A 15,214-nucleotide genomic window follows, 5' to 3' on the forward strand; every position below is an offset into this window, starting at 1 on the left:
ACACACACACTGGCAACCCCTTCTAGAGAGAGGGATTTAATCAGGAAATCTACTCCATCAAATTAACTCCATAAAATCTCCATATTTACCTTCAGTATTAATCTTAACCCCTATTCCCTGTTTAGAGCACAATCTTAGAGCAGGGCCCTATGGGAGAATAGGGTTTCATGTAGTACACATCCCATGGTCCGGTTGTGCAATTGGGTCCATTTAATTGGTCTTTGTGTCTGAGGGCTTCTGAGAAGTTCAATAATAATCTCCCAAGTAGCCATTATTCTGATTAAGTCCTGGACTGGCAGGCTTTGGTTTGCTACCAGACTGCACATGAATCCAGACTTGACATATGAAACCATCCTTGGCACAGAAAAGAAGGGAGAAAGATGGATGGATGGATGAAAGGATGGATGGATGGGAGGGAATTAATTCTGTACTTGACAGAACTGCTCAGGATATGTAAGGAGAGACCTGCTGAAGAGTGATGACTGGGGTTTGGTGAGTTCATGTTGTTGCTGTTATTGACAAACCTTTCATTTTTTCTGTCCTTCTCTATTGTTTATTCATGCATTATTATTTCTATTTCTCAAAAAAAAATCTATGATGTTTTGTTATTTTGTCTCTCTCTTCAAGGTTCACCTTCACACCTTTTCACCCTCCCTCCCTCCCTCCCTCCCTTTTTCATAATCATGTCTTCCTGGCTTGCCTTTCATCACTCGTTGCCTGACCCTTCACCCTCTGAATCACAGTAACGTATTCTGGACCCCACCCCGACACATGTCTGCCTGATCCCTCACTTGACACACGCCAGTCAGTTTAGCAAGCCCCATCTGCAGAATCTAAATCAAACAGGCTTCATTCATCACACGCGCAGACAAGCGCACGTCTGCCTGCGCACACACGCGCGCACACACCGTCACTTCACTTCATCGCGGCTAACAGCAGAAGAGTTGTCTCAGCTCAGCAGTGTGCAGAACCTGACACACCACGAGTGTTTGATCCTGTCAGAGCATAGTCACACCTGTTAGTCCCAGCGGGGAATTCACTGAAGAAAACTGGAATAAAAGATGAGAGATGAACCAGGAAGCTCAGATATGAAACAGTTTCCCATAAACAGAACTCCATTCTTTACAGACCTTGGTCAGACTTGTGTACTAAGTAGGGAATATTGTTTCATTTAGGAGGTAGTCTTTAGTTACAGTATCCATCTCCTAACTAACCTGTTGTTTATCTTTGTTCTGACAGTTGTTTTCCTTGGAACAGAGAAAGACTTTGATGTGGTTTAAAGGCTTGGTAAATTGGGTGTTGTGTGTGTGTGTGTAAATGTTTAATTGTGTGTGGGCTATATAATGTGTATTGTTCTTGCATGTGGGCTATATTCTGCTTTAGCATGGTTATGGAATGTATTCATTTCACTCTACAGTGAGTATTTGGGGAGCTGATGTTTGTTGCTGTGGGTAGGGCCTAATGCAAATTAATTGAGGGCTTTGGAGCATCTAGCTAGCATAAAACCATGGAGCATATAGCTAGCGTACAACAACTGAGCATCTAGCTAGCATAAAACGACAGAGCATCTAGCTAGCATAAAATCTTGGAACATCTAGCTTGCATAAAATCTTATAACATCTGGCTAGCATAAAATCTTGGAAAATCTAGCTTGCATAAAATCTTGGAACATCTAACTAGCATAAAATCTTGGAAAATCTAGCTTGCATAAAATCTTGGAACATCTGGCTAGCATAAAACCTTGGAAAATCTAGCTTGCATTAAATCTTGGAACATCTAGCTAGCATAGAATCTTGGAACATCTAGCTTGCATAAAATCTTGGAACATCTGGCTAGCATAAAATCATGGAACATCTAGGTAGCATAAAATCTTGGAACATCTGGCTAGCATAAAATCTTGGAATATCTACCTAGCATAAAATCTTGGAACATCTAGCTAGCATAAAATCTTGGAAACTCTAGCTAGCATAAAATCTTGGAACATCTGGCTAGCTTAAAATCTTGGAACATCTAGCTAGCATAAAATCTTGGAACATCTGGCTAGCTTAAAATCTTGGAACATCTAGCTAGCATAAAATCTTGGAACGTCTGGCTAGCATAAAACCTTGGAACATCTAACTATGGTAAAACAGAGAAGCTGCTACGTAGCTACAGTAATAATGCAGAGCCTGTAGGGTGTATAAGGATGTGTGTAAACAGGTCTAGCAGAAACACTGCTTTTCAGTCGCTATCACATCTCTTCAGTTTAAAAGGGAAAGCATGGGTTGGTATTGTGAGTTAGGCCATTGCCTTTACATAAAAAGTAATAGTGCACAGAAATACATGTAAACAAGGCCATACATAAATAATAATGCCCAAATGTCCCGTGACGAGAACCTTTTTGGATCATTAACATAGATCTGTATGTCATATCAGCAGTTCTTCACTACCTCCTCCTATCACCTCTCCCTTATTCCAGTTTTTCCTCCCTGCTGCTATCTTTACAGCCCATCCTCCATGTGACCTTGTCCCCCTTTTTACTCCTCTAGTGCTTTCTCTCTATTTTCCTTTCTCTCCAACTCTCTCTCTTTCTCCTTCTCTCTCGATCTCTCCTTTCTCCCTCGCACCAGACTATCAGCATTTACACCAAATATTGCCGGATTGTGAGTCCCGTCCAAATGAGAGCCCCCCCCTCTCCTCCATTCCCCCTCTCCTCCACTCCCCCTCTCCCCCACTCCCCCTCTCTTCCTACACACCCCTCTCTGTTTGTCCCTGGTCTCTCTTAAATCACCTCTCCATCCATCCCTCTGCTACAACAGCTCAATTAAACCACGGCTGACATGAGAAGGAAGAGATTACATTCTGCTGCAGGGTCGCTATAAAGCCCTGCCCAGGTCATCACACACTACAGTAGATAGCCCTGCCCAGGTCATCACACACTCCAGATAGGTCTAGTAGGATGGTATGTATGTCTGTAGGACATCTGGTATAGTAAGAGTCTGTCTGTAGGACATCAGGACTAGTAGGAGACTGTCTGTAGGACATCTGATCTAGTAGGAGACTGTCTGTAGGACATCAGGACTAGTAGGAGACTGTCTGTAGGACATCTGGACTAGTAGGAGACTGTCTGTAGGACATCTGGACTAGTAGGAGACTGTCTGTAGGACATCTGGACTAGTAGGACACTGTCTGTAGGACATCTGGACTAGTAGGAGACTGTCTGTAGGACATCTGGACTAGTAGGAGACTGTCTGTAGGTCATCAGACATCTGGTCTAGTAGGAGACTGTCTGTAGGACATCAGGACTAGTAGGAGACTGTCTGTAGGACATCAGAACTAGTAGGAGACTGTCTGTAGGACATCAGGTCTAGTAGGATACTGTCTGTAGGACATCAGGACTAGTAGGAGACTGTCTGTAGGACATCAGGTCTAGTAGGATACTGTCTGTAGGACATCTGGTATAGTAAGAGTCTGTCTGTTGGACATCAGGACTAGTAGGAGACTGTCTGTAGGACATCAGGTCTAGTAGGAGACTGTCTGTAGGACATCTGGACTAGTAGGAGACTGTCTGTAGGACATCTGGACTAGTAGGAGACTGTCTGTAGGTCATCAGACATCTGGTCTAGTAGGAAACTGTCTGTAGGACATCAGGACTAGTAGGAGACTGTCTGTAGGACATCAGAACTAGTAGGAGGCTGTCTGTAGGACATCAGGTCTAGTAGGATACTGTCTGTAGGACATCAGGACTAGTAGGAGACTGTCTGTAGGACATCAGGACTAGTAGGAGACTGTCTGTAGGACATCAGGTCTAGTAGGAGACTGTCTGTAGGACATCTGGACTAGTAGGAGACTGTCTGTAGGACATCAGAACTAGTAGGAGACTGTCTGTAGGACATCAGAACTAGTAGGAGACTGTCTGTAGGACATCAGGTCTAGTAGGATACTGTCTGTAGGACATCTGGACTAGTAGGAGACTGTCTGTAGGACATCAGGACTAGTAGGAGACTGTCTGTAGGACATCAGGACTAGTAGGAGACTGTCTGTATGACATCAGGACTAGTAGGAGACTGTCTGTAGGACATCAGGACTAGTAGGAGACTGTCTGTAGGACATCAGGACTAGTAGGAGACTGTCTGTAGGACATCAGGACTAGTAGGAGAGTCCCACTGCCTGCAGTAGCAATCTCCTCTCTGTGGTAATGTGGCGAGGAGCGGCAGGTGGATGGAGCAGAGAGAAGTCTCCTGGGTATTCTGCCTTTTTGCGCACACTCACGCACACGCTGAGACACTCAAAGCAACAACACACACACCACACGCTCAACAACACACACACTTCTCATCTCTCCATTTTGTGTGTTTGCGTTGTGCAGTATGTTTATGGACGTCCTACAGACGGCAACAAGTCATTGTCAACTTGCATTCCACATCCCCAGTGCTCCTCTGATCTGGGACAGGCTGGAGGTTACGAGACACGGAGAAAGGGAGGAGAGAGAGAGAGGAGGACCGTGGGAGGAGCGCGAGCGAGGGACATGAGAGAAAGAGATGGGAGAGAAATAGACGATGATTGAGGGAGGAGAGAAAGATGGTAGAGAGAGAGAGAGAGAGAATGTGGAAAGAGGAAAGGTTCATTCAACATGACAAGTATCACACACAGGTGACTAACGAAGAACCACAGCATGTTAACTAAAAGGCTAATAACCTTTGTTCTAGAACGCCAGAATGTTCTACAGTGTAATCGACGTGTTTGCCTGATGGAGATGTGAGGCCTCGTTGCCCAGTGTTTGCATCTTTCCACAGCCACACCTATAGACCTACTGTCTGTTGGGTGAGCCGCCGGCCACACCCTTATTTTCCTGCTCCAAGGTTTTCTCTCTGGTCACTCCTCCCCCTCTCTCCTGTTGATGGCATCTCTGTCTTTACGGCTCTACTTTCCTCGCTCCCCTTCCCTCTTTTCTTCTCTCTTCCTCTGTTCACCCTCTTTCTCTATCTCTCTAACCTTCTCCATAGTCATCCCTTTATCGCTATGTCTCTGTCCTGTCAGACGGCACTGTAGTTTGTGTGGGGTATCTAACGTAGACGGATGGAGGCACCACAGAGTAGCACTGGCCCAGATATCATCCTTTTCCCAGAGAGATGGGGAAAGAGAGACAGAAAGACGCAGACAGGGAGGGAGGGAGAGAGACAGAAAGAGACAGACAGACAGGGAGGGAGAGAGGGCGAGAGACAGAAAGAGACAGACAGACAGCGAGGGAGAGAGGGCGAGAGACAGAAAGAGACAGACAGACAGGGAGGGAGAGAGAGAGGGTGAGAGACAGAAAGAGACAGACAGACAGGGAGGGAGAGAGGGCAATAGACAGAAAGAGACAGACAGACTGGGAGGGAAGGAGAGAGACAAAGAGACAGCGAGAAAAGACATAAAGAGACAGAGAGACACTAGAGAAAGAGACAGGGAATGAGGACAAGGTTCAGAGAGAGAGAAAAAAGACAAGGAGAAAAGAGTGAGAAACAGGCAGAAAGGGAGGAAGACAGAGAGAGACTGCAGTAAGATAGTCAGGACAGAAGAGCTTGTACTAACAAAGCAGGAGTGTTTATTGATGATCAGTCCATATTAATGTATGTAGTATCATGTTAGTATCATATTAATGTATGTAGTATCATGCAAAGGGCATCTCCACATTCACCATCCCCACTAGCCTGGTTTCAGATCTGTTTGTGCTGTATAACTAACCTCAGATGATTTTTGACAGACCATGAACTAGCTTGGTCCCAGATCATTTGTTGTGGGTGTGTTGCCTTTAGCCAACTACCCAAAGAACACTGGACTACCAGACCAGTACAAATATAATCAGAACCAACAGCATTAATCCAGTCAGACAGACAGGAGGTTTCCAGTTTAAATTAAAACAAGTAATTAAAAAGTAGCATCACAAAAAATATCCTCAGATACAAAAGTAGAGAGACATAATTGCCTCCAAATTATTTACAACCGATTTGTAAATGTACGCACTGTCCAAGTAACATTTCTCACACTGGGGAATACTGATTTTGAAACTTGCAGCAGGCTAACCCTATTAATCTTCAATCTGCGGAAAATACAGTGTATAATATCAATATTAGATGAACGTATGTCTCAAAATGCACTACCAACAGAATGTTAAATGAAAGTCGTATTTATTCCTGTTAACAAAACTACGTCGAATACAGTTTCTTCCAGCCAGTCAACCCACAGCACGGCGTTGCGTTCAATATTAACGTCAGCCTGTTGGATCCTGTTGCACGCTACACACTGTAAGAAAGTGAACCAGCCAAATGTACTAAACACATCCAATAATATCCTTTCCCTGGAGCATTAATTCAAACTGTTCAAAAAGATTACTTCTCATTGCCAAATTGAGAACTACAAATTCATACTTTTCAAATGAATTAAACTACGGAGGCGATACTACGGTACAAAACCGACAGCCACTTCCACTGCCACACATTTACCCAATTGAAAAATGTACATCTCCACAGGAGTCTTAGTGAAATATCAACACTCGTAAAGCCACCATCTTGTGAAGGGAGTGGAACTGCAGATGTCACCAAGGTGTGATGAAGCTGTAACCACCCAGCCACCTCTCCTCCACCCAGCCAGCATTCTTAAGAACCTCTCTCTATCCCTCCCAGTCATCCCGTCTTTCTAAGGGCTTTATTCTCTTACCTAAACAGGTTTACAGATGGCCTCAGGGATGTTGGTCCTCCTCTTCCTCTGGCAAGTGCTTGTCCTTCTTTTTTCCCTTCTTTATCTGTTCTTCCTCTCCCTCTATCACTGTGACTGTGTCCTCCCTTTCCTCTCAGTGCTGATGCTGCAGTGATACAAAAAAAACACACCCTCTTTCTCTCCCTCAGCCGCTCTCTGGCTGCCTCACTCTGATTGGCTGCCTACTAGGGGTGACATCACCTTTCTTCTGCTATGCCTCCACCCATCCCTCCCTCTCCTGCCCCCGTCCTTCCTTTTCCTCTCCACACTCGCTCTTTCTGTGGATTCTGACCATTCCTTTATTGTCTTCCTCCCCGCTGCCTCCCATGTTCTCTCCATTCCCTTGGTGGTGCCCCCCCCCGATCCATCCGTCTTTAGCTGGATTAGCCTTGATGGGGTTCCAGTAGTCAGCCAGCCAGCTAACCAATCAGCCAGCCAGGCTACCAGCAAGCCAGTCGGCCAGCCAATCAGTCAGTCAGGTTCCAGTAGTCAGCCAGCCGGCTAACCAATCAGCCAGCCAATCAGTCATTCATTCATCCGGTCCACCAGCCAGCCAATCAGTCATTCATTCAGCCGGTCCACCAGCAAGCCAATCAGTCATTCATTAAGCCGGTCCACCAGCCAGTCAATCAGTCATTCATTCAGCCGGTCCACCAGTCAGTCAATCAGTCATCAATTCAGGCAGTCCACCAGCCAGCCAATCATTCATTCAGCCAGTCAACTGGTCTGTCATTCAGCCAGCCAACCAACCAGCTTGCGAGTCAGTCATTCAGCCAGTCAAAGAGCCAGCCAGTAATACAGCCAGCCAGTCACCTCTGCTGCCAGACAGAGAGCAGGTCTCCCTCTTTCTACATGCAGATCAGTTCAGGCATAACAATACATTGATTAGCATAGTGGTGGAACCTGGCCCTGCCCCGCTCTACCTCTCTGTGCTGTCACCCTCTCCAATGCCTCAGTGGCTCTCTGTTACCTAGCCAGGGGACATGTTTTAAACCAATCCCAAGGGATCAAGTCCTTGGGACGGCAGTGCTCTGCTGAAAGGTTGTGCACTAAATAGGGAATAGGTTGTCATTTAGGATGAACAGTATACTGCACGTACAGGTCTTAATGGGAAAGATGAATTAGCCTTTATACTAATAACATGGACTACTCTCAGCTGGGTCCATCACTCTCTTCCTGTTTCCCAACTGGGGCTTCTTTTAGGCGAACTAATGCAGACACACATTTTATGTTTTACTGTACATGTGGGGTCCCAGAAATGATTCCCATTCAAATCACATGTTTTCTAACCATCAACACAAAAACATAGCCTTTTCCTGATTCTAACCCCAGTTTTTACTCTTGACTCGAGGCGTGACAGCGGGTCGCTGTGGCAGAGCCGGGAGACGCTGAGATGTGTTGATTGGGGGATAATCGTTGTGAGATGGGCTGATTGGAGGATAATAGTTCTGAGATGTGCTGATTGGAGGATAATGAGGAAGTCTCTCAGTAGTCAGCAGGTGGCCCCTGTGTGTTGTGACACGATAACAGACACACAAGTCAGGGTGATAACAGCAATACAACCCGGGGGTGATGTGATCGCCGACTTGGCCGCGGTGTTGTGGACTGATCAGCCTTTTCTTCTGGTCGTTAGAAGTGGAAACATTTAGGGGACACAAAAAAACTAAACAAAGAGGGTGATTTTTGCAGGGAAGGGGGGACAATATGTCCTCATGGGGGGACCTGTCGTCCTCATGTTTCGACAGTCCTGTCTGTTGTCCTTTTTAATCAGGGTACCTGAAAACTGTGTGATGAAAAGCCAGTGAAAAAGAGAAGGACAGAACGAGAGACAGAATGAGACAGAGAGTGGTAGATGTATGGGACAAACCTCAGATCCACAACACCAATATGAAATGTTCCAGACTACCGCCCTGGAATGGTCGTATTATCCCAGTCTAGGGCTGCAAAAATTACACAAACTTTCAATAAAACCCCAGATAGTTCAAAAAATTCCTATCTAGAAGATTCCTGTCCCCTGTTCCCTTGTGATTCCGGGATTCCTTCTACTGAGATTTTGGGGGAAGAGCAGGCAATTCATTGAACAATTCCCAGTCATCCCAGTTCCAATTTGATCCATGTTTTCCAACCCCCATGGTGCCAGTGCATTGGGCAGTGCCAGCTTCATACCAGCTAGGTCCAACTGAGCTCCATGTTGCCAGTCAGAGTGCCAGGCATTCCATCTGCCACACAAGAAGTAATCTAGGGGGTAATCTAGGGGGTTCAACCTGCACTGTTAAACCCAACCTATTTCCCCAGTTTACCTTCTTAAATCCTTGTCCATATAAATGATACACAATTGGGCATTTCATGTTTTACTGACAGAGGAGGGACATTAGGGGAGATGTAGGATAGTGTGCTGAAATGTCAGTAGGCAAGAATGCAGCAATTGAAAGGTAATGTAGCATACGGAGGCAGCGGCTTAGACAGCTGGGCCACCATAGGCCACCATAGGCCACCATAGGCCACCATAGGCCACCATAGGCCACGAAAAATCATCCTTTACCACAACCCAGACCTCAACCACTCTGCTAACTTTATGAAATTCAGTTATTTCCATGACTGTTTACGAAACAGCTTGTGTTGAGTTATGATCTAGTGGAAATCACGAAAGAGCTGCAGTCCTGCTGGCAGATACAATTGATTGCACTGAGTGTAGATGAGGGCCAGGCAAATCCCAAGGGGGGTTGTCCATGTGAGGGGGTACCGCCGTCCTGGAAATCCAAGGGCCCTCACTCGTGGTGTCCCAGAGCCGAAGCTGTGACATACCATCAGATTTGTCTTTGCGACCACACTGAATAAGACATCAGTCCTCCTACTCCGAGGCACTTTGTGACTACGGGCTGTAAAGTGCGAGGCTGGAGATTAGATGTTTAAACCGCTGACATCAGAAAAGGACTGTCCCGCAAAGGTTTGTTCCTTGTCATCAGGCTTTGAGAGGCATTTGCAGAACAGAGTTGGATTTGTCTCTGGAGATACTGTAGTTGTTATCTGGGCCAACAGTGAGGAGTTTCACCAGGTAACGTGCTGCAGGAGTTGACATTTAAAACCAGAACGCCGCCCCAGAAAGTGACAAAAGTACATGAAAACAAATACATTGATCAATAAAATGTCTAGGGGGAGACCCCCTAAGTGTTTTTTATTAGATTTCCCCAGATGGGCAGTACAGGAAAACTAAAGGCAGATCTATCAAATTCAGTAGTGGCCCAATTTACTTTGAACATTATACATTTATCACACGACTTTATACATTTGCCACACGACTGCATGTCTGCAATGTAGTGTGGTCCCGCGGGAGCTCCTGTCAGAACAATCTATAAACCAAAGGGTCCAGTGGATTAATCAATGAGACTTCAAAGTATCAACGATAAAAGTCCAGTAAGGACTGAAGACCTATTTACAATGTGGTCCTCGGCTCTGAAGTTCACTGAGGCCCGTTTACAACAATGGTCGTCTAATCCAGACAGACTCTGATGAGAACAGCTGAGAAGACACTACTGCTTAATAATGTAACATCAGTAACATCTCAAGAGCAAGCTGAGGCCACACTTCATTACAGAGTGGTTGAAGGGAAGCAATGGGCAGCTTGTAGGAAGTCAAGCTCGGACGGACAAATCAATATGGATAATGTCTCTGGACTGTCTGTGTTTGTTTCACTAATACACCAGAAGAGTACTTTGCTCCTTCCTGCTGGATTTTAATTTGAGCCAGTTATCTACAGGAAAAATATTATCTTACAGCAGCAATGTGGAATGTGAAATATTATGTGGCTTGTAAATAATGGATGACGGATTTATAGAAGATGATGCATCATTCATGAGGAAATAAAGAAAACTTAAATATGACATGTTTTAAATGTCCTTCAATGTATGAATGTTCTGCAATATTTCTGCAAATGTTTATGAATCTATTATTGTCTATTATATTAATCTATAGTATATTTTAGCAATGAAGCATGAGGGGGGGTGGTATGTGGCCAATATACAATGGCTTAAAGCTGTTCTTAAGCACGACACATTGCAGAGTTCCTGGCCTGGACACAGCACTTGGCTGTGTTATATTAGCTATACACCACAAACCCCCAAGATGCCTTTCTACAATTAAAAAGCAGTTCCCAACACAATTAGAGCAGTAAAAAGTTTTGCAACGTCATAACTATAGTATATATTCTCATATATTACAGCCAATCAGCATTCAGGAGTCCAACAACTTGGTTCATAATAATCCATATTTAACCAAGACGCTTGAGCTCAATTTCCATTGCAAAGCAACCGATAAAACTAAAACGTTAATTGAGCTTTTGCAGATCTTCGCCTTTTATCAAGCTTCCTACTTTCACTTATTTTATTGGCTTAGTATCTCTAGCTGTCAATCAATGTCTCACAATCTCCCATACTCTTTTGGTGACCTAATTTTCTTTCATCTTAATCCCGATATCTATGGTCATCACCTCTCATAAACCCCTCTCAGTCTCCCTTCCTCGTCTCTTTCTCTCGTCATCCGTCCATATTCCTCTTCCTCAATTTACAGTAAGACTGAGTCAGCTGGCAGACGAAAGGCAATGTGGAAGGTATGAAGGCAGAGAAGAAGAAAAGAGGAACGGAGAGAGAGAGGCGCTGGAACAGAAAGGAGGCACTGGAGAAGACGTATGAATGAACAATTGTAATAACGGGTTTTGAAAGGAAAGAGGACTGTCAGCAGAAAGAGAGACAAGGAGAGAACGCCATTAGCCTGAAGAGCAAATGAGACAGACGGGTATTGAGTAAACAGCATACACAGGCTTTGAGATAGCAGGAGAAACAAGGATCAAAATCAAAACGGAATCAAGTGTTATTTGTCAACAACTAGAGGAGACCAATACTGATATAATACATTTTATGGGCCTTTTATTAAATAACGCAGAATAAAAAAAGGAGATGAGAGAGACAGTATCATGGAAGGGGGCAAAAGTAGTCGGCGTGTGTGTGTGTGTGTGTGTGTGTGTGTGTGTGTGTGTGTGTGTGTGTGTGTGTGTGTGTGTGTGTGTGTGTGTGTGTGTGTGTGTGTGTGTGCGGTTTAAGAGAGAGCAGCACGACAAGCCTTAAATCTTAAAGTGAGATATACAGTATGTGCATCGAGGTCAATCAGAGATTTGCTGGTAAACTAGTTAAGCATGGCGAATCTCAAGATGCGTTCCAGCCAAAACGAGAGATGGAACAACATGGCGGGTGTGTCCAGTGATCGTGTGTAAGGGGAACGAAGCGAAAGAAGGATGCTGGAGAAGAGGGAGAGGAAAACTTTGAGGGAGAAACAAAAAGCCAAGAAAGGCAGAGCCACAATGTGCCCAGATCAGGGAGCCTGTTCCACAGTGAGGGGGCTGAGCTGCTCCGGAGGCCAGTGCTCTGCATTGATCGGGTTAAAGTCATTATGTAGCTCCACGGTCATCCAGTCATCACCAGCCAACCTTAATCACTCACTAATTGAAGGGAAATTACTGATTCAGTTTGCTTGCTTGTATGACTCACAAAAATGTGGCCTTACTGTCCGTTCCGTTTCTCTGGGAGATATGACCGCGCCGTGTCCAAATGGCAGCCTATTCCCTCGGTAGTGCGCTGAAACATGGATCGAGTGTGTTCACCGCACGCACGCAGTGAAAAATGCACGGATCAGAAGTGCTCTAACATCTATTAGGACGAATAAACACTGATCATTATTGTCACTGACTGCGAGAGGAGGAGCATTTTAGAAAACGAGTTTAGTCATTGAAAACCGACGTTAACAGCGTTTGCATATCACTGATATACAAACGGGGGGGTTTTGCATAGTATTTGTCCTTGAACTCAGAGCTGATATGACTGACATCACAAGATCAAGGCCCCAAAATGCAAATGTACAAATTATCCAATGACAGAGGAACTTCATAATGTCATTTAGACCATTTGTTCTGTCGGATCACTTTGACCTCAAGGGAATTATAATGTGCTGTTGCTCAATGAACAGTTCGCACCTGCCAATATGAGAAGAAAATATAACAGCTAAAATCTTGTCTTTATTCATGCTTATCTTGGAATCTCATATTTTCTTATCCTCGGTTCCACTTTTGTGCTGAATTTCTTCAGGGAAAATAACAGGTTTAAAAATATATCTTTTAAAGGTTTTGCATAGCCATTCAATAACCTTTTAGAGTTCTCTAAAGAGCAGAGAGAATACCCCCAGGGTGGAATTGCTCCAAATTGTCTAACAACTGATAAGTAATATATTGTACATCACAGGTATTCAAATCTTACCCTATGAGGGCCAGAGCCTGCTGGTTTTCTTTTCTACCTCATCATTAATTGCACCTGGTGTACTGTTGGCTGATGTAGGATGGCGTCCCAGGCTGATGTGGTGTATCATTTCCACATTCTGACTGTACTCATACTATTTTAAAAGTCGACAACTAAAAGAAATGTGATCAGATCGTATCATTGTAAACAGACCAGATCAGGACTGAGGACACATCTAGACAGAACTCACCCTGGTTGATCAGGAGAGGCAGTGGAGCTGGGAGAGGGGGGAGGTTTGAGGAATAGAGGGGTGAGATGGAGAGAGAGATGCAATGAGAAGAAGGTAGAAAGAGAAAGATTGAAAGGTTCAAGGGAAAGAGGCTTGGTGGAGAGGGCAAGGTTGGTGGGGGGTGGGGGTTCTCTGTGGAAGGAGAGAGAGGGGGGAGATAAGGTGTGGTTGGGGGGAAGGGGAGAGGGGGAGATAAGGTGTGGTTGGGGGAAAGAGAGAGGGGGGAGATAAGGTGTGGTTGGGGGAAGGAGAGAAGGGGGAGATAAGGTGTGGTTGGGGGAAGGAGAGAGGGGGGAGATAAGGTGTGGTTGGGGGAAAGAGAGAGGGGGGAGATAAGGTGTGGTTGGGGGTAGTAGAGAAGGGGGAGATAAGGTGTGGTTGGGGGAAGGAGAGAAGGGGAACATGGGTATTACGGGGTAGTAGAACAGGGAGAGTCAGGGGGCAGTAGAGAGGAGGGACACAGTTTTGTGTTTCTCCCTCCCCCATCACATTCAGCAGGCTCATTTGATTCAAAAGTAGAGTTCAATTCAATACAAAAAGGAACAGAATTCCTCCTTATAATTCCTCCTTATAATGATCCATGCGGGACTCCGACAAACAAACTCAGGCGTTCGTATCACACGGTTCTACAGTGGATTTACATTCAGTGAGACTGGGGAATTGGGTTCTGTCAGACCTAGGTGACATCCCTGTCAATCAAGAGGGATTCTTCCACATTCTATGGGTTGATTTCCTTCTGGAGTAGATTTCCTTTCAATATCCCCAATAAAAAGGGGATAGTTCAAAAGAAAAAGGGACACAATTTCAATCACCCACTGGCAAAGTATGTACCCACTTATTAATCGAAAGGGATTTTTCCAAAAAGGACAAAACTTACACAGACCCCTGCAGGATTCCAACACACAACCTCCGGCTGTAGTGGCACGCCCCTCTGCAAGCTGAACTACTTAGTTGATAGTGTTTGTCCAGTAATTATATGGGATAGAGTACCATTCAATGAAATATCTGTGTCAAACAAGAGGGATTTTTCCCAAAATTACTGAAACTGTTTTGTCTCCCTCCTTCACCAACACATTCAACAAGTTCATTTCATTCTAGAGTAGATTCATTCAATAGAAAAAGGGACACAAATTCTGTCAGCCTCCTATTAATCGAAACAGATATTTCCAAACATTACTAAACTTGCACTGAACCCTGGGTTGCGGACCTCTCTCCGTTGTGGTGAAATTCAAACTGAGAATGACAGTGAATAGTGTTTGGCCAATAAATACCATATATGGAGTAGGTTATCATTCAATGAAACTGGGGATGGTTTCTGCTGCCGGCAAAATCCATGGTCCTTACCAATCAAAAATTATTGAACATATACTGAATTGTATCCCTCTCTCACCAAAACAATCTACAGGTTGATTTAATTCTGAAGTACATTTTCATTCAATAAACAAGACACACCGTTGAAATCCGTGCCCCCTGTCAATCAACAGTGATTCTTTGAGAAATATTTTAATTAATACTGTTTTCTGTTCTGCACTCACCAACGCATTCAACAGGTTCATTTCGTTCTAGAGTTGAGTTTAATTCAATACAAAAATGGTAACACCATTTATGTCAGCCATGCTGTGCCCTATTATTTGTTGAAATAAATAAACTTATATTGACTTAAATAACAAAACTTATATTGAGAACAGGGACGACTTTATATGAAAAACCCATGGAGACTCAATGTCTTAAATAGCCCTATATTCCAAATAGAGAAGTGAAACATAGAATAAGGTGTAATTTGGTATGCACCATTTGATTTCATAGGCGGAAGACTCAGCTTCAGACATCTTGACCTTTATAATAGACCAAAAAATGTCACTATGGTTGCCCGTCAGATAGGTATGGTCCACCTGTGTGTACTATAACTAAATGTCACTTCATATGT

The 15,214-nt window shown here is 44.4% G+C and overlaps 1 protein-coding gene across 7 annotated transcripts in view; it reads right to left on the reverse strand.

Moving 5' to 3' along the window:
- The window catches only part of l1cama (L1 cell adhesion molecule, paralog a), a 71,842-nt gene extending 65,018 nt beyond the window's left edge, over window positions 1–6,824 (reverse strand). For all 7 annotated transcript variants that reach the window (XM_034295915.1, XM_029124142.2, XM_029124139.2 and 4 more), the window contains exon 1: window positions 6,679–6,824. The gene's annotated coding sequence lies outside the window, so the exon portion shown is untranslated. The remainder of the gene's footprint in view (window positions 1–6,678) is intronic.
- Window positions 6,825–15,214: the final 8,390 nt, after the last annotated feature.

This window comes from Esox lucius, chromosome 12 (genome assembly GCF_011004845.1).
Source record: "Esox lucius isolate fEsoLuc1 chromosome 12, fEsoLuc1.pri, whole genome shotgun sequence".
NCBI lineage: Eukaryota > Metazoa > Chordata > Actinopteri > Esociformes > Esocidae > Esox > Esox lucius.